The sequence below is a fragment of the Humulus lupulus genome, chromosome 3 (genome assembly GCF_963169125.1).
Source record: "Humulus lupulus chromosome 3, drHumLupu1.1, whole genome shotgun sequence".
Lineage (NCBI taxonomy): Eukaryota > Viridiplantae > Streptophyta > Magnoliopsida > Rosales > Cannabaceae > Humulus > Humulus lupulus.
This window is the reverse complement of record NC_084795.1, coordinates 210,550,629-210,562,470: the sequence shown is the minus strand read 5'-3', so window position 1 is coordinate 210,562,470 and position 11,842 is coordinate 210,550,629.

The following is an 11,842-nucleotide window of genomic DNA, read 5'->3' as shown; positions in this document are numbered from 1 at the left end:
TATAGGTTTAGATGTCTTATTTTCTTCAGACTCTAGTTGTGTGATAGGCTACAGGGCAGCAAACCAAGAACATTCTCTAGTTCTTGATCTAAGATTTTAATGCTTGAGGTTTGGAGGAGATCATCAATCTAGAATATTGAAAGGCTAGGAGATCCCATAGATGTCAAGGATCTAAGATTTTGGTGGCTGGATTTTCATCTGTAAATGTTCAAACTTATGTTTAAGGTTTTGTCAATGTAAGTCTTAAAGATCTAAGACTGCTGTTATTTTTTCTGGGTTGATGAATGTTTAATATAGGTTTATGGATGTTAATATCTGGATTCATGGGGCTAGAAAGATGTTAGGATACCTGCTTCGGGGGTTTGAGTTTGAGATTTTACGATTTGGCTCGAGTTTCAAGTTTAGAAATCGCACTGCGATCTCTGAAAGTATAGACCTAGCGTGACAGCACCCAGCGCTGGTGCGACCACACTACTTGCCTAGGTTGGCCTTGCTCTCTGTGAGCGTGACCGCGCCGAGGCACAGGCATGACCGCGCCAGCTGCCCATAAATGTGATTTTAAGGATAATTTTATGTACCTTTAGATATAAGTTTATAATTGTTGGGACATATGCAGAGGGTTTTTAAAGACTTTCTTAAGTATAATGGTGAGGAGTTAGTTTTAAAAATTATTTTAGTGGGTTTAATTATGGTTTTGCTTGGTCGACGGTTTCAAAGCCTTAATGTTATATGTTATGTTTAGGCTCACCATGGATACTTGAGGAGACGTATTAGGGTGTGTAGATCGCTACTGCATTTAAGGTAAGAAGAGTGGACACCTGCACGCAGGGTGTATGCTTGATGTACTCTATGGTAGAAACTATTTATGAGTTAAGTTTATGTTAATGCATAATTATGTTAGTGAATGTTTATGTTTAATGAGCTTATATGAATTATGATTATGTTTTCTCTATGTGTATGTGATAACTGTCTCACATGCCTATGTTTAAAATGTATGTCTATGTTACGAAGATGCATACTTATGATATGATGAAAATGCATGCTTACGTTATACGATACTTTTCCAACTCAACTTGGTCTACGTTTTCTTTTCATGAGTTTTGATTTATGTTATATTATTGTTACTGTTATTGATTTCAATTCCCGGTTAAGGTTATGGGGTTTTGTCCTACACAACTCCTCTTGTTGGGCTTTGGCTCATGGGTACTTTGTGTTGTAGGTAAAGGCAAAGAGGTGGTTACAACGGAATAAGTTGGAGAGCTTCGGGGGAGGGCGTACATTTCAAGGATTTAACGATCATAGGGGATCGGGCCTACTTTGGAAATTTACTAAGCATTTATTTTAGAATGATGTTTTCGTTTAATGGATTGGATTTTTAGTTGTTTATTTTATTTTATTTATGAAAACTACGAAATTCTGGAGTTTCATTCTTTTTAATGTTTGAGTGGTGTTTATGAACGATTTTATAAATTGTTGTCCGTATTTTCACCTCTGACACATGGCAATCCTCAGTGACTGGATCTGACGTTATGTTACTACCCGAGGCCTCTAGTTGGAGCAAGGGTCCTCCTAGGTGATATTTTTCCTTTGATAGTGGATCGTGGGTGCTTTAGTAGATTACTGTCTGAGGTTTGCCCTCGGAGCTGGAGGTTCTCCAACTAGGGCAATTAAGGCGAGGGGTTTTGTCCACCAGTTCAAAACAACATATTATACTTTTCATGACAAAATCTAGTACTCTCTTCAAGGTTGTAGTTGCCAGAGTCTCTGCCACAACCCACTTAGTAAAATAGTCGAATGTGACAACCATGTTGCAAACTCCTCTGTTTCTAGTAGGCAACAGGCCAGTTAGGTCAATCCCCCATATAGTGAATGGCCAGGGAGAGAAAATCATAGTTAGCTCCATGGTTGCAGCTCGGGCAATGGTAAAAGAACGTTGGTATTTTCCACACTTAAGGACATATGAGTAAGAGTCCTTTTTCAGCGTGGGCCAAAAATAACCTTGCCTTAGTACCTTTAGAGCCATGTTTTGCCCACCAGGGTGATGCCCACTAAATCCTTCGTGGACTTATTCGAGGATAGCATACGCTTCCTCGGGCAAAACGCACCTTAGGAGGGGCAAAGAATGACCTCGCCTGTAGAGAATCCGCTCGACCATAACGTACTACGGGACCTGATACAACAAGTTTCGTGAGTTGTTAAGGTCTGTTCATCAAAAATCACACTGATCTCCACTAGCTCTTCATAGATGCTTGGTTTATCCTAGAATTCTACGGGGACAACATTTAATATGTCCGCTTCTTTGGTTGTGGCGAGTTGGGTTAAAGCATCTACATTCATATTTTGCTCGCGGGGGACTTGTTCGATGAAATAAAACTTTAATTCTGACAGTTCACCTTTAACCTTAGCTAAATAAGCTGCCATTTTGATTTGTCAAGCTTTCTATTCTCCTAAAGCCTGACTAACCATGAGTTGAGAATCACTAAAGCATTGAATTGATCTTGCTTTTAGCGCCTTCGCCACCTGAGCTCCAGCCAATAATGTCTCGTACTCTTCTTCGTTATTGGAAGCGTCGAAACCAAATCTGAGAGTCATATGGAAGCGATGTCCTTCGAGTGAGATTAGGATTATTCAAGATCTAGATCTATTCTTGTTTGACGATCCATCAATGAAGATTTTCCATAACTCTTATACTGGTTCCCTCATTGGTTCGTCCTGGAACCCCACACATTCAGCTACAAAGTCAGCGAGTACTTGGCCTTTGATTGCATTTTGTGGTTTATATAGTAACTCGAACTGACTCAGCTTAATGGCCCACTTTAACAAACATTCCGATGTTTGAAGATTTTGCATGACTTGCCTTAAAGGATGATCGGTTAAGACGTGTACAATGTGGGAATTGAAATAGGACCTGAGCTTTCCTGAGGCCAAAATCAAACAGAACGCGAGTTTTTCAATTAATGGATATTTGGATTTTGCTACCACAAGCCTCTTCCTCACATAATACATTGGTTTCTATGTCAGATTTTATCCTCGAACTAACACAGCGCTAACTGCATTTTCTATTATGGCTAGGTATAAGTACAAATATTCACCATAAACTGGTTTTGATAACATAGGGGGCTCAGCTAGATGAGTCTTAAAATCTTAAATTCCTATTCGCAATCTTATATCCATTCAAATTGTCTATTTCCCTTGAGCAATTTGTAGAAGGGAAGACATTTATCCTTGGACTTCGATACGAGCTGGTTTAAGGCCACAGCCTTTTCAATTAGGCCTTGTACATCTTTTTGCGATCTTGGTTAAGGCATTTCTAATAGCGACATGATCTTTTTCTAAGTTTACTTCGATCCCCCTCGCGTTGACTATGAAGCCTAATGATTTCCTTGATGAAACCCAAAAGGTACATTTCTAGGGGTTCAACTTCATGTTGTACTTTCTCAGCAAGCCAAAACATTTTTCCAAATTGAATACATGGTTATCTATAGTCTTTGACTTGACGATAATGTCATCGACATACACCTCCATGTTCTGCCCAATCTGGTTGACGAACATCTTGTTGACCAGCCTTTGATATGTTGCACCAACGTTCATTCGCCCGAATGTCATGACCTTGCAGCAGTATACGTTATGTTCAGTTATGAAGCTAGTGTGCACTTGGTCCACAGGGTTCATCACAATCTAGTTATGCATCATTACACTTGGACTGATTCCCACGATATCCTTATGCGACCAGGAAAAGACGTTTTAATGACCCGACTAACTTAAAGACCTTAGACCATTAAAAAAGAATAAGACATAACTAATATTTTCGAATACATGCATAAAATAATAGAACTTTATTATAAAAATCTAAAATATGGGATCCCATTGTTATTACATAAAATCATAAAGAAAACTTAAACCTTTATTATTAATCGTTCAAATACTAAATGCGGAAATTCATAATACAAAATTTAAAAGACTCAAAACATAAATGTCATCCTCGATCTTTCCCATCAGTCCATTTATTTAGTTCTCACCCAATACACATGGCAAAGCCGCCATGAATCCATCCCGCCTTCCATGCCCATTTACCTGGACAATCTAAAAAAAAGGAATGAGCCTAATGCCCAGTAAGGAAAAAAATACTAAAACATAACATAAAACATAAGACATAAAAACATAAATCATAAAGCATAAGACTACAAATTAATGGCCATTAACTCATTACCATAGTATGTGATAGAAACCATCTAGGTTCTCTTGCTACTATTTAGAGGTAGGTTTAGACACAAATATTGTATATGATAAAACATCTAGGTCCTCTTGCTACTATTTAGAGGTAGGTTTAAACATAACTATAGTCTACGATAATGGTAAAAATCATTGGATTTTCTTATTTGCTATCTAAGCAACCATATTTTGCAAGCGACTTCAACATAAAACATATACATACATACATACATACATACATACATACATAATCATAACACATAAAATCTAACCTATTTTCCTTACAAAAACCGAGATATTGAAGACAAGAGCGGGATTGGAAACTCCTAAAACCAAACAGTAAGATTCATAAGTTTTCTAAAGAAAAGAAGATGAAGAGAAGATCAAAACCATCATGATAAGAAATTACCGAAAACCTTCAGTTTCAAAGGAATCAAACACCTAACCAAAAGACATTATAACAAGTTAGGATTTTGAAGAAAATGAAAAGAATAAAAGGAACTATAAAGAACTAAAGCTGAGGATAAAGAGTACCTTAGATAGATTAGAACTTTGACCTACACCTCAATACCAAAATAACACTCTATCTTACTTCCTAAGTGTTTATAAAAGCTTAGATTTGAAAGCTTTTGACCCCAAAACCCTAGTGTTTCTCTCTAGAGCAAACTTAGCAGCTTGGAGGCACTGGAAATTGCTTGAATGAGGAAGCAAATTGCTGAGTGATCGCTCTTATTTATAGAGTTTAAGGAGTGAAACTAACTCCTTTTAAAATGAATATATGATTGAATAAAAATTTAATTTTTTGCTCAACAGATGCCCAGAACGATCAATAACATTCAAGAGCAAGTCCAAGTTGTTGAGGGTTGTTTCTAGATCGGATTCCACAGATTTTCAAAAATGAAAAAGGGAGCTAATATATCACCCCCTACAGGGGATATATTGCCTGCCCCATAATCCCGAGCCTCCGTGGTTTTGTACGTGTGAAGTTGACGTGTTTTCCGTATCAATCATAGGCGATATATTGGTCCTTATAGCTACAATATATCGGCATACAGTGATATATCAAACATGTTTTTGCATACTTTCATCACACTTGAATTTGATTAAACCACTTTCACTGAGTAAAACAAGTTCCTAACAGCTGAAGGAAGGTTCTAGACTCTCAAGGTGTAGAGTCCGAGAATGTTTGCTTAGCCCAGTTAGATAGTAGTAGTAGTAGTAGAAGTAGTAGTTAGTATTAGTTAGTAGTATGTTAGTTACCGTGGATTTTGGTTCAAGTCGGGACTTAGTTGGAAACTCATAGCAATAGTTAATGATTTTATAAGTTTAACCTATAGTTTAAGAATATTAATTATAACATAAGGTTTGATTAATATTGCTGGTCCTAGATATATTATTTATTATAACCTAAGATTTAGATAAAGCCAATATGTAATGCCCCGAATGCTCCGACGTGGTTTAATGGCGGGATTAGTAGGCCGGGAGGGCCATACTTGCTTAATTATGCCATTAGTTGATAAATCCATGTATACGTGAATTATATAATAATATATTGTTAAATGCATGCATGTGGGTCCACATTTCAATTACAGGGGTGTGATGGTAATTTGTCTCGTTGAGGGTATAATTGTATATTTGTATGCATGTTGACGATATATGTTGAGACCACATTATAATGTGGGTTTGTTCGAGCTATTCGGCATGAGACGATCATGGATTATTGATTAGCGATATAGTCATAACAAGGTTAGGTTCGGGGCTCGGAATGAGTCTCGGGGTGATTTTAATGATTAGAGAGTTGCCGGGAATTAAAGGGTAACAAGATATAAATTATTGGTGTTTGAGATTATTGGGAATAGCGAGAATTGGAGAGCGTTAATTATGATTAACGAGATAGGTGGGGAATACCAATTTTTCCCTTGGGAGCCTTTAGAAACTTTTAATTGACCTAGGGGTATTTTGGTCTTTTCACCCCTAGGATAGATATAACCATTTTTGAGCTGAGAAAGAGGTAGAAAAACAGAGTCTACTTGAAGCTTCTCCCGTACCTATCTTTTCTTCAGTTTCCGTTGAGATTTTTGAACCATTCTTGAGGATTCAAGCTTGGGAAGTAAGCCTTGGGAGTTTGGGAGAGTGTTCCTCCGTTGAAGAGCATCATAAGCTGAGCTTTGGGTAAGTTTCTAACGATTGAATTCGCTGGTATGCCCTATTTTAGTTATGTTCTACAGCTGAGATTTCTAGGTTGAATACTTGGTTTTGTTGGGAGTTTTGGCTTGGGTTCTTATGGTTGTGATGTTTGGGGTATGTTGGAATGGTTTTTGGGTTCATTTGGCACCAAAAATGGGATTTGGAAGCATTGGAATCAGGTTAGAATCAAAGGGGATGAAGAAGGAGGTTTCAGGGGGCATCTGGTCTAGAGGTAGCGCTATAGCGCCCACCCTAGGGCGCTACAGCGCTACACAGGGGTCTTTTGGGTGTGTTGGGAGTTCTGAGTATAGTGCTGGGGTGCTAAGGATCAACACTATAGCGCTACTATGTTCCTTCAAACTCCCGTTTTGAGTGTTTTTAAGGGTTTTTGGCTTGGGGTTTCAATCCTTAAGGCTCGGGATCGAATCTACTCACCGTGTGGGCATGTTTCGAGGCCTGAGAGTGGTGCTTAGGTTAAGACCCTTTCATTGTTGAATTTCATTAATGGAGGTTATAATTGGTTATGATTAGGTGACCGCTAATGAATTAAAGTTCGATCGTTCTCAGGAGTCGTTCTTATTATTATTTCTCGCTCGAACCAGAGGTAAGAGAACTGCACCCCATATGTGACATGCATGGTTGTTCATGAGGCATGTTGATTGTGTAAATTTGGACATGGATTGATTATTGAATGCTTAGCAAATATTGCTCACTTGTGCATGGTACTGACTAATTAGTCAGATTTGGCAAAGGTGTCAATATCGACTGTGAAGCTGTGACTTATTAGTCAAGTTCGGTAGTGGAAATGTGCACTGGTCACATAGTGCTGACTTATAAGTCATGACGGCCTTAGCGTGTTCAACGCAAGCCAATAAAGATTAGATCAAATCGATATCTTCATTGGATGACTCAAAGAGCATTAATGCCGGACCGACCTAAAGGTCGATGAATACTATAAGCGCTTGTGTGACTTACCCATCAGTCACTCATCTGTTAAGTTAGAGACTTACCCATCAGTCTCTCATCTGTTTAGGGCTGGTGACTTACCCATCAGTCGCTCATCTGTCTAAGAGCTATAAGCTCTGTGTGGTTATAATGATAATCATTTGATAATGTTTATATACAATACTATCTTTTCTTGCTAGGCCTTGGCTCATGGGTGCTGTGTGGTGCCGGTAAAGGGAAAGAAAAGCTCACCCAACCTTGAGTGGAGAGCTTAGGTGGTGATGTGTACATATGCAGCCGCTTGACCACCACAGCCAAGGAGTTCTCAGAGGAACTAGGGGTTTACTCTATTTTTGCCGCTTAGGTCGGCGGGTTTGTTATTTTGAAACAGTAATGACCTTTTTGAGTTGTAAATAACTTGTAAAAGATTTTGTGGGCCCATGGACAACTTTATGTACTTAATAAAATATATCCTTTCCTTTTTATTGATTTTCCACCTTAGCTTGTTAATAACACTTAGATGCACGTTTTAACCAAAGGACTCGGGTAGCGAGTCAAATTTTCGGTTCACCGTTCACTGTAACTATTCTGGGGTAACCAGGGCATTACAACTTGGTATCAGAGCATGCCAAGGTTAAGGTTCTTGTAGGCTGGCTAGGCATGTACACACATCACTGAAGTTAAGCTCGACTCATGGTTTGGTAACTATTTATGTAGTTATATCTATAACTGCTTAAATATAGTATATAAGCTTTACTTGTATGCATGAGATGCCATGTTAAACCTGTGCCCTGAAATATGATATTCTCAGCAAACTTGTGCTAATTAGTACTGAAATTGCTGGAACATACCCATCAGTAATGTTGATTGTGAATTATTATGTAATACATGTTGAGTGTTAAATGTTATAAACATGTATCTGCCTGTATAATTGTATGACTGTGGAATATGACAATTGTCTGCTTGTTCTTGGACCGTAAGGCAGCAAGAGGTTTAGTTATTACTACCTAACTGGCCGTATTGATCAATATTTCAGCAAGGTGTTAGATAAGAATAAATCCAGGGCAGACAGATACTTCAGCTAGCCAAAGTGATCAGGGCCAGAATAATAATAACAGTTAGGGTCAGGAGAATGACTAGTCACAGATTCCACAGCCAGCTCCTGCAAATTGGCAGCAGTTGTTTAATGATTTGTAGGCAACAGTGTTGAAATAGGGGGAAGAGCTTCGTCTCCTGAGACAACAGCAAGTGCATGTAGTGGCCAGTGTATTAGAGGCATCCCCTGTGTTGGTGCCAGCGGCAGAGCAGCTACCTGAGGTGGGAAGTAAATGGGAACCTCTTTATGAAAGGTTCAGTAAGCAACAACCTCTTGTATTTGAGGGCAGTGCAAATCCTGCCAAGGCAGAATAAGGGATGAGTATGATTACCACTATGCTTGACTTCATGAGGGTAACTGGTAATGAGAGGGTGGCCTATGCCACTTATATGTCTCGAGAGGATGCTTGAATTTGGTGGGAAGTGATTACCCAGACCAAGAATGTGAATGCCTTGAGTTGGGAAGAGTTTTAGACTCTGTTCAACCAGAAATATTATAATGATGCCATTAGGACAGCTAAAGCTGAGGAATTCATTAGGCTACTTCAGGGAAGTTTGTCAGTCACTGAGTATGCCTTGAAATTTGATCGTTTGGCAAAGTTTTCCATGGAGCTGGTGCCCACTGATGGGACCAGGAGAGAGAGATTCCTTCAGGGGCTTCAACCCAGATTAGCTCGTGATGTACGTATCACCACTGTGGCTTGGGTTACTACCTATGCACTGGTGGTTGAGAATGCACTCACAACTGAGAGTGCAGAGAATAAGATATGGCATGACAGTGCAGCCAGAAAGGATTTTAGGAGGACAGGTCCTCCATTTGTTGGTTCCGGTAGGGTTATAGGCCCCAGTGGGCAGAAGAGGAGGGTTCCTAACACCTTCCCAGTTTCAGGTCCTGGTAGGCAGCCCCGTGGTATTTCTATGGGTCGTCCAAGGGGTAGTGAAGCCTGGAAGACTCGTCCTGAATGCCCTAGATGCAAGAGGCGTCATTTGAGAGAGTATAGGGCAAAGGCCTGCTACTCGTGTGGAGCGGTAGGTCATTTTAAGAAAGATTGCCCTCAGGCAAGAAAGGAAGAACCCAGGAAAGCGGACAGCTCGACCCCAGCTCGAGTGTTTGCATTGACTCTAGTAGAAGCTGAGGCTTCTCCCTCAGTTGTTGCAGGTCAGCTTCTTAGTGTTGGAACCCCTTATAATGTGTTGATTGATTATGGTGCTACACGTTATTTTGTTGGTAGTAATGTTATTGATAGACTGTGTAGACCCTGTGATTTTTATGTTGTGGGGTTTGGAACTTTTTTACCCACTGGAGAGTTAGTGGTATCCAGGATATGGGTCAGATCTTTGCCTGTGAAAGTGGAGGGTGGAGAGTTATCAGTGGACTTGATAGAGTTGGTTATGACTGACTTCGGTATGATATTGGGTATGGACTGGTTGGCAAAGTATGGGGCAACCAATGATTGCAGAAGGAAGATGGTCACCTTTGAGCCTGAAGGTGAGGATCCTTTTGTGTTTGTTGGTGCTGTGCATGGACCTCGCATACCTATGATTTCTATGTTGAGGGCTAGGGATTTATTGCAAAGAGGCTGCATTGGATTCTTAGCCAGTGTGGTTGATACCACTCAGGTCATGCCAGTGAGTCAGAAGATACCATGCTTGTTTGCAAATTTCTGGATGTGTTTCCAGAAGATTTGCCAGGGTTGCCACCGCACAGAGAAATTGAGTTCGTTATAGAACTGGCACCAGGGACAGAGCCAGTGTCTAGAGCACCTTATAGAATGGCCCCAGCTGAGTTGAAAGCGTTAAAAGTGCAATTGCAAGAACTGTTAGACTTGGGTTTTATCAGACCTAGTTTCTCACCTTGGGGTGCGCTAATTATGTTTGTAAAGAAGAAGGATGGTTCTCTGAGGATGTGCATTGATTATAGAGAACTGAATAAGCTGACAATTAAGAACAAGTATCCTTTGCCAATGATAGATGATCTGTTTGATCAGTTGCAAGGTAAGAAGGTATTCTCTAAGATCGATCTTCGTTCTGGTTATCATCAGTTGAGGGTCAAGGAGGGAGATACACCAAAGACTGCTTTTCGTACCAGGTATGGGCATTATGAGTTCTTAGTCATGTCTTTTGGATTGACTAATGCCCCTGCTACTTTTATGGATCTGATGAACAGAGTGTTCAAGGATTATCTGGACCAGTTTGTGATCATCTTCATCGATGATATTCTGGTGTATTCTCAATCTAAATCAGAGCATGAGCAGCATTTGAGGTTGGTTCTACAGAGACTGAGGGAACACAGATTGTTTGCAAAGTTCAAGAAATGTGAGTTATGGTTATCTCAGGTATCCTTTCTTGGGCATATTGTCAGTAAGGAGGGGATTAAGTAGACCCAGCAAAGATTGAAGCTGTCAGAGATTGGCCAAGGCCAAAGAATGCTTCTGAAGTTTAAAGTTTCCTTGGATTGGCAGGTTATTATAGGCATTTCGTGGAAAGGTTCTCAAAGATAGCTAGTTCATTGACTGAGCTGACACGCAAGAGTCAGAAATTTGTGTGGTCAGATAAATGTGAGAACAGCTTCCAGGAACTGAAGCAGAGATTGATTACAACTCCAATTCTGAGTTTTCCAGCAGATCAGGAGAACTTTGTGATTTATCGTGATGCTTCTCATCAGAGTTTGGGTTGTGTTCTGATGCAATCAGAGAAGGTAATTGCTTGTGCTTCTCGTCAGTTGAAGGAGTATGAAAAGAGATATCCTACTCATGATTTTGAGTTAGCCACTGTGGTCTTTGCGTTAAAGATATGGAGGCATTATCTTTATGGAGAAAAGTGTGAGATCTACATAGACCACAAGAGCCTGAAGTACTTCTTCACTCAGAAGGACTTGAATATGAGCCAAAGGCGTTGGCTAGAGTTAGTAAAAGATTATGATTGTGAGATTATGTATCATCCAGGAAAGGCCAACGTGGTAGCTGATGCTTTAAGCCAGAAGGGTCCAGGACAGATTCATGGTATGAGGCTGATAGCCAGAGAGTTAGCAGATGATATGATCAGAGCTGGTATAGAGTTGCTGGTGGGCCAGTTGGCTAATATTACGCTACAGTCTATACTATTAGAGAGAATTAAGGAGGGTCAGTTGAGTGATCCACAGCTGATCAAGATCAGAGAGGATGTTCTGGCTGGAGCATCCAGAGATTATACAGTGTCTGAGATGGGCTTGTTGAGATACAAAGGGCGGATATGTGTTCTGCTAAACACTTCTTTGAGGCGAGAGATTCTGGATGAATCTCATACTACACCTTACTCTTTTCATCTAGGCACCACGAAGATGTATCAGGATGTGAGATCATGGTATTGGTGGCCGGGGATGAAGAGAGATGTGGTAGAGTATGTGGCTACATGTCAATAGGTC